The sequence below is a fragment of the Vanacampus margaritifer genome, chromosome 2 (assembly GCF_051991255.1).
Source record: "Vanacampus margaritifer isolate UIUO_Vmar chromosome 2, RoL_Vmar_1.0, whole genome shotgun sequence".
In the NCBI taxonomy this organism is placed as follows: Eukaryota; Metazoa; Chordata; class Actinopteri; order Syngnathiformes; family Syngnathidae; genus Vanacampus; species Vanacampus margaritifer.
In genome coordinates, this window is record NC_135433.1 from 40,996,792 (window position 1) to 41,009,280 (window position 12,489).

Below are 12,489 nucleotides of genomic sequence, written 5' to 3' on the forward strand. Positions count from 1 at the left end.
TGGTTGCAAATTGACAACTGACGAGAGGAGCAGGAGGGGGAAAAAAGGGATGACAAACATGGTGGCGAGACAGGAAAACGACAAATGGAGGGAAAGAAAGGGAAAAAGGAGGAGAAAGGACAAAGCAAGGCAAACAGGTAGCGGGCAGGCAAAGAGACATGTTGCCAAGGTAACAGGGACAAAGGAGAGATGAGGGAAGCATGCCGTCGTCATGGTAACGCAGGAATCCAAGTGAGGCCCAAACACACACCAGAGAGGAAACGGGGGGGGGAAAAAAGGTCTTTCCTCACATTGCAACCCAGTCCAGTGTTTGACACCAGTGATGGCTTAAAACCTTATTTTAAAACCATAACACAGGTTTCAAACCCTACTTTGAAAACCACATTTTAAACCCTCAAAATACCTAAATCTCCAGCCCTTCTTTGAAACCTTAATTTGAAACCTTCACTAAGGCGTCAAATCCTAATTTTAAATTTCAACATTCTTTGACAATTTAATTGAAAGCTTAACCCAAAGCTTCAAACCCTCATTTGAAACGTTAACCCTTCTTTGAAACCTCTTCCCAGGCTTCAAACCCTAATTTCAAATCCTAACCTACGCTTCAAACCCTCATTTGAAACCTTAACCATTCTGAAACCCTAATTTGTAACCCCAATTTAAAACCTAAAGCCTTGTTTGAAAGAGTAAAGCAGGCTTCAACTCCCAATTTGAAATCTTATAACGCTTCCTTGAAACCTCAATTTGAAACCCTATGCTTGGATTTAAACCTTAATTTGAAACCATAACCCTTAGTTGAAACCGTAATCCAGGCTTCAAGCCATAATTTGAAACCTTAACCTTTCATTGAAACCTTGAGAAAGGTTTCAAAACCTAATTTTAACCTTATCCTAGGCTTCAAACCCTAATTTAAATTGTAACCCACAATTCAAACCCTAATTTGAAACCTTAACTATTTTTTGAAAACTTAATTCAAAACCCCAATTTAAAACCTTAACCCTTTTTTGAAACGGTAAAGCAGGCCTCAAATCCCAATTTGTAACCTTAACCCCTCCTTTAAAGCTCAATTTGAAACCCCATCCCTGGATTTAAACCCTATTTTGAAACCTTAACCCTTCTTTGAAACCCTAATTCAGATTTCAAACCCTTATTTGAAATCTTAACCCTTCTGAGAAACTATCTGAAACCCTGCCTTGAAACCCAAATCCTAAACAGTGTACTTTAAACCTCTGACCCTGGTTTCAAAGCCCAACCCAAGCTTAAAACCCTAATTGTAATACTTAACCCTATTTTGAAACCCTCACCTTTGTTTGAAATGTTAACCCAGACTTGAAACATTCATTTTAAACCCTAACCCTTCATTAAAACCCAACCCTTGGAGTATCCACAGCCACATCCTTCAGGATCCGTTTGCAGACTGAATTTCTGGTGTGATGTGAAGGGTTGCGGACCCGGCGTCTCCGCACTGGATGTGTGCAATCTGCGCGATTATCACTGGCGTACAACGCGGCTCACTTCCAGGATGGCAGTAGCGGTGGGGCCAATTTTGTGTGTGTGCGGAAAGACAATGACATGGAATTGAGATAAGCGCACGCTGGCAAAGCTTATCAGAAGCTGCTAATTAGTCGTCGGCAAACACGCGTGGCGACGTTGCCGCATTGTGACGAAGGAAAAACAGCCGCCGGCTCAAAACGCAACGTCGGAATTGAAGGAATTGGAGCCTCAATTAGCATGTCAATAGAAGGATGAACATTTATTTGAAAACCAAACCCAGGCTCAAAAACATAATTTCAACACATAGCCTCTGTTTAAAACCATAAAACCCAAACTTTAAACTATAACCATAGCTTGAAACCATACTTTGACACACAGACCATAGTTTTTTAAACCTTAACCCAGGATTAAAACCTGATTTTGACATCTTACTTTGAAAGCCTAACCCTGTCTTAAAACCCTTGATTGAAACCCTAACCTGATACCTCAACTCTGTCTTAAAACCCTAATTTAAAATTCAAACCCTGGCTTGAGACCTTCATTTAAAACTTTAACGCTGGTTTGAAACCCCCAATTGAAATTCTTACCGAGATTTAATAATCAAACTTCAAACCCTAATCCTATTATAAAACCCCAATTTCAAAACAAAATGCTGACTGCATGGAAACCCCTCTTTGAAACCCTAAACCTAGCTTGAAACCTTACCTTTCGATTCTAAAAAATGAAAACCCTACCGTGAAACTTTTAGCCTTAGTCTAGTCTTGAAAGCCTAATTTGAAACCCCAACCCTGGCTAAAAACCTAAATTTTCAACCCTGGCCCAGTCTTGAAATCCCAATTTGAAACTCCAACCCTGTCTTCAAACCCTACCTTGACAGCCCAACTTTGTTTTGAAGCCCTAAATTAAAACCCTTATTTGAAACCCTAACACAAGCTAGAAACCATCCAATCTACATCCAATCTTGGCTTAAAACCCTAATTTGAAACCTTAACCTTGGCTTGAAACTGTAATTTGCCATATTGACCTTGGCTTGAAACTCAAAATTTGAGATCGTAACCCTGGTTTGAAACCCTAAACCAGGCTTGAAACCCTACCTTGAAACCCTAACCCTGTGTTGAGTCCCTACTTTGAAATGCCTTAAAAACCCTAACACAAGCTTGTAACCATAATTATATACTAAATCCTTGCTTGAATGCCAAAAATGTACCTTGTTTTGAAACCCTAATTTGCAACCCTACTGCTGCTATATGTCAGCTACTTTCTTCACCCTCAACGCAACACATCCTCCCCCCACACATTCCGACCCCGACTACGTCGTCCGCCAAAAAATCCTCCCTTCTCCTCCGCCGGCGTATTTAGCACCGCGCCGGGTCTTTAATGCGCGGCGCGCTCATAACGAGTATATTTCCCGCCGCATAATTGCGGCGTGCGGCAGATGGCCGCCGGCTAACTGGCTGGCAGTTAGGCCTAATAGCTATTTGCTATCCATGTAAAACAGGCCAGCGCTTGGCTGGCCGGCAGCTATAGCTTAAAATAGACAGATGTCCCGCGCGGGTGCACCCGACCACCGCGCCGTGCCGTACGCACGCGCGTCTCATTATCCCGCTGTAAAAAAAATCCGTGAAGAAAAACGATTTCCCATTTTATGTCTGATCGCACGCGGCGGGGAAAAAAAAAAGAATTTATGCCGGCGAAATTCTAATGGCCGTTCCTTGTGGAAAATAATTAGCCTGGCGAGCTTGAGTGCAGCAAACAGAAATGATTAATGAGCACGTGTCACATAAGTGCGCTTCAGAAAGAGACGGAGAGTGTTTACAAGGCGGAAGAGGACGTTTTTTTTTCCCGACGCACTTTTATCTCCCGACTCACCGGGGGAAGAAGCGGCAGAGGGAAGGATATTCCTCGGCAAACAAGAAGACTAATTACTGGGGATTAAGCGCCAGCGCGGGGAATAGTCGGGAAATCTTTGGCAAAAAAACCTTTTGTTCCCCGACGCACTGCTGCTAAGTCTGCAAACACGGCGGATTTTTCTGCCGCTTTCAAGAGAACAGAGCGAGCGTTAAGCGTTCTGGAGAGGTAGAAAAGTCGAGGACAACTTTATGAGGGGAAAGTGCCACTTTTGTTTTTCACGTTTCAAAGACTTTTCATTCAGCGTGAGAGCAAGATTCACTTGCACTAAAGCCTGAACCTGGTTTGAGTTTTTATGTTTCTAAGGCTGTTCAACGTGAGAAACATCCCACTGTAAAAAGTGTGCAACTTAAGGGGACTTTTGACACTTAAAAGCCACTTCAGCATGTGACGAACAGTGTAAAACCAAAATTTGCAATGTGACTGCAGTTCTACGAATCCCAAATGAACGCCAGAGGTTTCTGTCACACAGACTCATTGTGTTCACGTAAGAATATTCTGTAGGGAGAAAAGACACTCGAACTCATACCCATCCCAGGTCATCCGAACATTTTTTCTATATGCATACTTGAATTGCGCATAGAAAAAAAATCTGATATGAGCATTACTGGTTGCATGAAGTAAAACCCCACAGAAGTGTTTGCATTCATGTTTTCTTCTTTTATTTGAGTGCATTCAGGGAGCCGAAAGAGCGAGCAACCCCGTGAGGAGGTCGTGGTTGTTTGATCTGCGAAACTTCCAATCAATCCCCTTCTGGCTGTGGACCACCCCCTCACACTGGAAAACCCATACCACCACCACCACTCATTGCTCACTTGGCGATGGAGGTCATGTGAGATGTTGAGCTGAGAATCAAAAACAAAAAAAAACAAGGCCAAAACAGCACAGCTGTTTTATCGAATCGGAAGCCAGAAGAATATCATTTTCAAGGCAACTCAACCAAGGTTGCCCCCTTTTACAAAATGTCTTTTTGTTTGTTTTTGTGTGCTAGCAAGCTGCTGATATTGCATCAAGATCATACCATTTGTCAATTGAATTGAAATTAGCATGATTTTGTTTGTTTGTTTGTCTTTATGCTAGGCTACTTCCGGTTTTGTGGATATTATGTTAGGTAGATCTATGTCCAATGTTTCCTACAGGAAATCAAAATAAAACTAACACAATATCACTAAAATATATAAAAAAGAACAAAAAGTGATATTTAAAAATTGTGAATGAACATATTTGTTTGTCCATGAGATAATTGGTGTTACCTGTTTTTGTTTGTCTATATGCGAGGCTAGTAAGGCTACATCCTATTTTGTGGAAATAGCATGCGTGTTAGGTGGATCTTAATTATTCTACATCCAACATTTCCCATGGCTAATTCACACCATCCGGGCATTTCTGATATTTCCACGATGCAATGCAGCGCAACATTTCCTTTACATGCTGAAAACAAAACGTATTGTATTTGCTTGTGACTAGCATACAATCCAAGCCGATTGTTATACATTAGTAGTCAAATGACATTTCATCACATTTTGAAATCAAAATAATCCTCATAAATCAAAATACCACAATCCAATGTCCAATGCTTTTCAATGAGCGGAGAGCTTCCTTTCACAGAGTTGAGTTATTATTATTATTTGTTTGTCCATAAGCTAATTAGTGCTAATCTTTTTGTTTGTCCGTATGCTAGGCTACTTCCTGTTTTGTGGAAATATCATACTAGGTGGATCTGACTACATCCAAAATTTCCTATAGGAAAGTAAATGAAACTTGACATATATCACCAAAAATTTGACAAATAACAAAAAGTGAAAATATAAAAATTGTGACCATATTTGTTTGTTTATACGCTAATTAGAGCTAGTGACTACCTGTTTTGTGGAACTAACACAAAACCTCAAACTGAAAAATTAAAATTCTATTATTTTAGAAAAAGGAAAAACAAACCATGGATTACGATATTTATTTGTCCATATGCTAATTAGCACACTACAACAATGGACGCATCTATTTGCACTCAGAATCTGCAAATAATTGCATGATCATGGAATTCGTTTCATTAAAAAGGATTTTTCTTTGTGAAAAAAAAACATAAATAAGTGGGGGATCGAGAATAAGCTGGCGGGGAAATCAATTAAAATCACGACGGCGTCCAATCAAAATGCACCTCTTAGGCTGCACTCATGCTCATTAGACGGACTCTTAAGGGATTAATGGCTTCTTTGATGACTTAACGGCCGACGTCCATCGCGGGCATCCTGACAGTCGCATGTTCCGACTAACTCATTACATTTTCAATTAACTCTCGCCCGTTTAATTAATTTTAACTGCGCTACTTCTTCCGTAAGTCTTTTTTTTTTTTAACCACCCTCGTATTTTTCCCTTGCCTTCAAACTTTCTTTATTCGCCCTCTTCCTCTGTTGCCACGGTAACGCTGTCTCACTCTCTCCCGCTGGTACACCCCCACTTTCCCCTCTCTCCTCCTCCAGCGGCCGGTTGCTATAGAAACACAGTTATTTAAAAGAAGAGCTAAGAAATTATCTTTTTTTTTTACTCCCCCCCTCCCCAACTCAACATCCTCCCACTTCCTCCGTCGCACACATAAAGATCACTAAGCTACCTGGTATGTGCTCGTTATCCCTTAAGAGCCACCAGATGTTAGCCTTGCGTCATTTGTTGGTCGCATTGCGCTAAACTTTATTTACACACCGGCGTAATGTAAATGTCACTCTCAGGAGAGGGGGGAAAAAATGTGTGCTTTCACAGCTCTTTTGTCCCTTTTGGGCCACCATCACTTCTTTCTTGAGTCCAAAAGAACAAAGAAATTGCCATGGGTAACATTAAACAATAGATGGCAAACCTTGACATGATATTTTGCGATTATGGTCGTCTGCGAAATAACCAACATCAGGTCTAACTCACCTCTGCGAAATTATACCACACAACGTGCGGGATTTCTTTGAAAATAGAGCGCTTACATTGTGATTTATGTCATATTAAAAGGATCAGTTTCAAAATTCTGGCCTAACTTTAATATCGTTACAGTCACGTCGTTATCGTCACTTTCTATCATTTTATTGATACTAGGGGTGCGTAAAAATTTACATTGTAATAAAAAAAATATTGTAGACGTCAACAATTCATTTGAACTATTTCTATTAGTTAAACATTTTTTCTCACTTTTGTTAACAAGAGAATGATAACCTAGAATTTTTTTATTGCATTAGAACAAATATACAATTTGTAATTAATCGTGAGTTAACTAGTGAAGTCATGCGATTAATTACGATTAAAAATTGTAATCGCCTGACGCCCCTAATTTTTAGTTATCTTTTCTTAAGAAAAAAAAATAAGATTATTTAAAAAACATTTTTAAAGAAAAGATTATTAAAAATTTGTGGCATCAGGCGATCAAAATTTGCAATCGTAATTAATCGGATGACTTCACTAGTTAACTCACGATTAATCGCCAATTTTATATCTGTTCTAAATGTACAAAAAAACCTAGGTTTTCATACTCTTGTTAACAAAAATTAAAAAAAAAAAAAAAAGTAAAACTAATAGAAATAGTTCAAATATTAATAATAATAATTTTGGACGTCTATAGTTGTCAATGGCAGTGAATGAGTTAATAAGCTTTATATTGTGATATATAGTATTGTTAAAGGTATTAGAGAGGATTCTGCGGCGAAGGAGTAGCCCAACAGCTGTTTGTGGTTTTCTTAATAGTGCACATGCACATTCAAGCGTCAATATACAAACCGTTGACGCTGGTGTCATAAGACAACTTTACATGTGTAACAAGCTTAATAAAGTATAGCTCTTACTGAAAAAGTCAACTGAAGTTACCTGGCCAGCAGTAACTTAGCGACCAAAGCATCCGTCTTCAGACCTCTCTGCTGCTTTAGCGCACGGCATTGCTGAAAACACTCGCCCCCACTGATCTGTATATATTACTGGATAGCAACCCATACATCCTCATGCTAGCCGTTGAAGCCACAGGGTGGCCATCTTACTCCTCCGATCACGCGAGCAGACTACTGTATAATGTATTCGTATACGTAGAGACTAGACAATAGACATATACAGCTCATAGGCTCTTACAGTATAGGGGCGGGGTTTGTGGCGGGGTGGTCACTATTTTTTAAGTAAAAAAACAAGTGGATGGTATGTATAGGATTGTATGGCGAAAAATGTTTCTTGGGAGGAGTAATATGGCGGCCTCGCGGCTTCAAAAGTCTTGGCCTGTCTGTTATCCAGTAATATATTCAGATCAGTGACTCGCCCAAAATGAATTTTGTTTGGCTTTGCTCTTTCAAGCGTTGTCTTCTCTGTTCAGCTACCTCAAAAACAGTCTTTCTTTTATGACTCGGTGGTCCTGTATTCTTCTCTGCCATTGTTGGTTAACTTTGAACACACACGCGAGGAGCTAGCTACAGTAGAAAGAAGCTACGCCGCCGCCACGCTGGTCAACACTGTTACGTTAGAGGCCTACGAATTCTACGTACTTTAAATACGCTATTTTGGTTGATATTGCATTAGTGGAATATGAGTTAAGCAGCAAAATCCAGCAGTTTGCATCAGTATCAGTAGGCGGCCATTTTGCCACTTGCTGTCGAGTGAAGATGGCATCACAGTTGCTCAGGTTTCAAGTAATAACTAATCATAGCTCTGCTTCAGAAAAGAGGTGAGGTGTGATTGTTGCCTGAGCAACAGTGATGTCATCTTCAGTCGACAGCAAGTGGCAAAATGGCCACCCACTGACATGGACAAATACAGCTGATTTTGCTTCATAACTCATATTCCACCAATGTAATAATAATTAGAGTGTCATGTTTAGATTAGTGAGGTCACACATAAAATTATTCTCAAGAAATGTTTTAGGTTGACTTCCCACTTAAAGGATTTTTGCGACCTCTGGCCCAAAGCGTAACTGCAGCATCTGTGTCAGGCTCGTTCATGGTGCGCGTGAAAAGATATGATTTCAAATGAGGTACGAACCCCCCCCCCCCCCCAAAAAAAAAAAGAAACTGTGAAGTGTGCAGGTCCGCAGACTATACTATAAAAGGAAGATAAAAGCTGACAGGTACAGTCAGAGTAAAACAGTCAGGGCTCTTCGTACTCATCTGGGCATTGGTGGAGCATGCATGATGGGGAAAAGCTTTAATATTACTTTTTTAAACTGCACAATGCACCTTTAAGTTAAGGATAAAACGATTTTCAGCATTTTGACAAATATCGGCATCGGCCATTTTGAAGAATCATATGGCCGATAATAGATTATTTTGAATAAAAAAGTGTTCACTTCAGGGAACTAATTTAAATTATATTTTTTTAATTTTCAGAGATGCTGTTGACCCTGGGAACTCTCTGCACCTTCTGTTTTTGTTTGAAATTTAAATTAAGCTAAGTACAAATTTAATATTTCAGATATTTTGAAATTTTGGAATACTTTATTTACTGTAGAAAACAATTGTTTAAGTTTTTATTTAACTTTTGAAAACATGCTACTGCCCCTGGGAGATCCAGGAACTTTTTGTTAGATTTTTAAAGCAAAGATGTTTATTGACTAAGATTTAAAAAAAATAAAAAATAAAATAAAACTCCGATATTTTACGAATCTTAAAAGTTTTCAATAAACATATGCTTTAAAATCCCCCCAAAATTAAGAGCTGGAGTATTTTTTTCAAATTTTGATGCCAATATTTTCTCTTTCAGTGAAAATAAATATCGGCTCCGAATATCAGTTATCGGCGTCCTTGACTACTAATAATCAGTATCGGTATTGGCACTGAAAAACCCATATCGTTCTATCTCGTGTCATATTGCAAGGACATATTGCTATATTGAAAATTTTCCAACCCTACTATTGTTATTCATTATTGCGATAAAGTGCATCACAAAAGTGTCAGTACATTATTGATACTAGACATTGATTTTGGAATATAGAGTATCGATCCTAAATAAAATAGATAGTATAAATATGTATCATACTGTATTGAAATGTATTGTATCGTAATGTATCAAAGAAAAGTATTATTAGGAGCAAGACAAAATATCAATATTGTGATGTATCGTACTTTTAAGTGATATGTTAAAGTATCGATACGAAGGATGGGAACAAATATTGATATCGCAATATATCACATATTGGCATTGCCAAATCATTTGTTTAATAGCGCAATTGCCAAAGTATTTTTGGGAAAATGACATCATGCTGGCATCGGGCCAAAACCTCCAAATCACAATTTGGCAAATTCCATATTTTTCAAAAAATCTAGACTTTTGGTTAGTCTACATGTTTTACGATTTATTGGCCAATCGGAAGTAATGAAAATGGCTTGCTGTCTTTGATGATCTAATGTTAATGGTTGAACAAACATGCCGTATTTTGGGGTCTCCTGAAAAGTGATGATTTTGAGGTACAGGGTTTTGGCCAGACGCCAGCGATAAGCAACTGCTAATGCTAATGCTATTAGGCTAACAATGTACTATAAAGTACAATATTCTTTCTCGTTACCAGTGGTCTTTTATAAATGTATGATGTTCTTTACAATTGCTGTACATTATCCAAATGTGTGTCTCGTTAATTTTGACTTAAAAGCCAATCGTTTTTGCTTTGATCTTTTGGGGCTCCGGCGTCAAAAGTTCTATTTAAACTTTTCAAGAGCGTAACTTTTATCTGCGGACACGTCACATTACACTTGACCATTTTAATTAAACGTCATCTAAATGAGCATATCATCACATTTCAACACGTTCCACCGAGGGGACGTTTAAGCGGCAACGTTGTTAATATTGAATCAGTGCCGGCTAATCTCCGTCTGGCCTCCAGTCGCGCTATCGTCCCGGCCGCAATTGAACGTTTTAGCACCTAGCGCTCGCTCCCCGACGTATTTCCCTTATCTGTAATTGAACTGGCTGCTGCAAACGCTTTCATTCTCTCGCGCAAGCAAGCGCCTTCTTCCTTTTGGTGGAAATATCCCGCTTTCTCGCTTTTCTCCCTTGTAAACGGCGATGGATGATGATGACGATTAGATAGGATGAAAGACGGGATTGGTCGCCACCCACGCTGCCGCCAGCTTGTGTTTCAATTCACGCGTGTCAGGAGTGCGATTGCACGGGTGACGCCGTTATCTCCACTTCTGATACGATATATGACAATGGCGGTGTTACATGTCGTTCACCGTGATTTGAAATGAGATATCGATATTTTGTCCCCTTCTAGTATTGATACTGTACATCACCATGTTGATATTTTTTAATAGTGCAATGTCGTTCTTAAAATTTAGCAATCTGATCATTTCTATCACATGTTGATATTTTTTGTGGCGTGCTTAAACTGTATCTTGATACTTAAACACCATACAATATGATAAGCAGTATTTTTTCCTACACACTAGCTATGATGTCATCCTTGACATTTGTCAAGGCATTGTGACATACAGTATCACAATAATGATATTTTGTCACATCCTGAATGCTAGTGTTAATTTTATCAGACATTTTTAAATTTAGTTTCAGTTTTAGTACAGTCTTAATCATGCTTGTTAGTTTTTATCATAAGTCAGTCAAGCTCATCCTGTTTGTATTTAGTCGACTATAAACTAGTCAACAAAAACTGTCAACTGTCTAGTTTTAGTGAGGACAATCATTTTACCCCTGTATATATTTGTTTGTCGGCAGATTATGTTGAACATTTCGGATCTAAAACTATCTCACATAAAAATGTCTCTCATCTTTTTGATTAAAAACAACTTGACACACAATTACATTATATCAACAAGTGGCTACTGTGGCTCCATGCTACAAGCTAGCTAGTAAGTTAGGCAACATTAGTTAGCGGTCGGATTAACATTATTGTTGGAACGTTATAGCCGTTGGATTCGTGTTATGTTATAACTATAATTTACTCTATTTCTTTTACCTTTCATCGTGAATCGTGAATTTCATCGCGACCTCCTGTCTGTCCCATGTGTTTGTTGTGCATGTTGCACTCGCTAGCTTCAAATTTGAAAGGGGGGGTGTCACTGTGTCACATGACAGTGTCACACTTACAGATGAGCAGAGACAAGGTTTTACAAAATCGTATAATTTTCATCTTGTTTTTGTTCATGAACTAAAATGTCCATAGATTTTAGTCCATTTTTTATTAACTCATTCACTGCCATTGACGGCTCTAGACGTCAGAAATTCATTTAAACTATTTCTATTAGTTTAACATTTTTTTCCCACTTTTGTTAACAAGAGTATGAAAACCCAGACATTTTTTAATAATCTTTTTTGGTGTTGAAAAAAAAAGAGAAAAGATTATTAAAATTTAGGGGCGTCAGGTGATTTTTTTTTTTGTAATTTATCGCATAACTTCTATAGTTAACTCACGATTAATCACAAATTTTCTATCTGTTCTAAATGTACAATACATTTTTTTCTAGGTTTTCATACTCTTGTTAACAAAAGTGGGAAAAAAAAGTTAAACTAATAGAAATAGTTCAAATGAATTTTTGACGTCTATAGCCGTCAATGGCAGTGAATGAGTTAAGCAAAGTTCATTTTCGTCTCGTCTTCATTAGTCGACGAAAATGCATATTAATTCAGTCCCAGTTATTGTTTATTAATGTGGGTTTTAGTCCCATGAAAAATGTGTATTGACGAAAGTATGTTTTCGTTAATGAAATCAACACTACAGAGTATGATGTATGACAAATATTTATCATGTTGATACTGTTTGTTGACATGACTGTGGAGATGCAAAGCCCCAAACGGACTTGTTTATGTAGAAAGCTTTTTTTTTTTCACCCAGAAAGATGTCTAATTTTCTCCACTGAGGAAGTCAACCTTAAAAATTGTGTTATTTGTGACCTCACTAGTCTAAACATGACATTTTGATTAATATTACATTTGTGGAATATGAGTTATGAAGCAAAAGCAAAATTATTTAAAAAAACTAAATACATTAATAAACTGCAAGAAAAATATCTAGCGCACATAAAATTCCCATTCAAACTATGTGGTTGTATAAGATTTAGCAAGGCAAGGAATTAAATTACATTGGATACAGCAATGAGTGCTTCAAGTCTGTTTAAGAGTACAGTAGCT

General features: G+C 38.2%; 2 protein-coding genes across 3 annotated transcripts in view; one reads left to right on the plus strand and one right to left on the minus strand.

The window, feature by feature from the left end:
* LOC144042946 (uncharacterized) overlaps window positions 1-8,008 on the plus strand; it is a 152,481-nt gene extending 144,473 nt beyond the window's left edge. Inside the window, exon 7 of the transcript XR_013291021.1 lies at window positions 7,984-8,008. The gene's annotated coding sequence lies outside the window, so the exon portion shown is untranslated. The remainder of the gene's footprint in view (window positions 1-7,983) is intronic.
* Window positions 1-12,489, minus strand: part of kirrel1b (kirre like nephrin family adhesion molecule 1b) — a 92,051-nt gene that overhangs the window by 75,491 nt on the left and 4,071 nt on the right. The window lies entirely within an intron of this gene.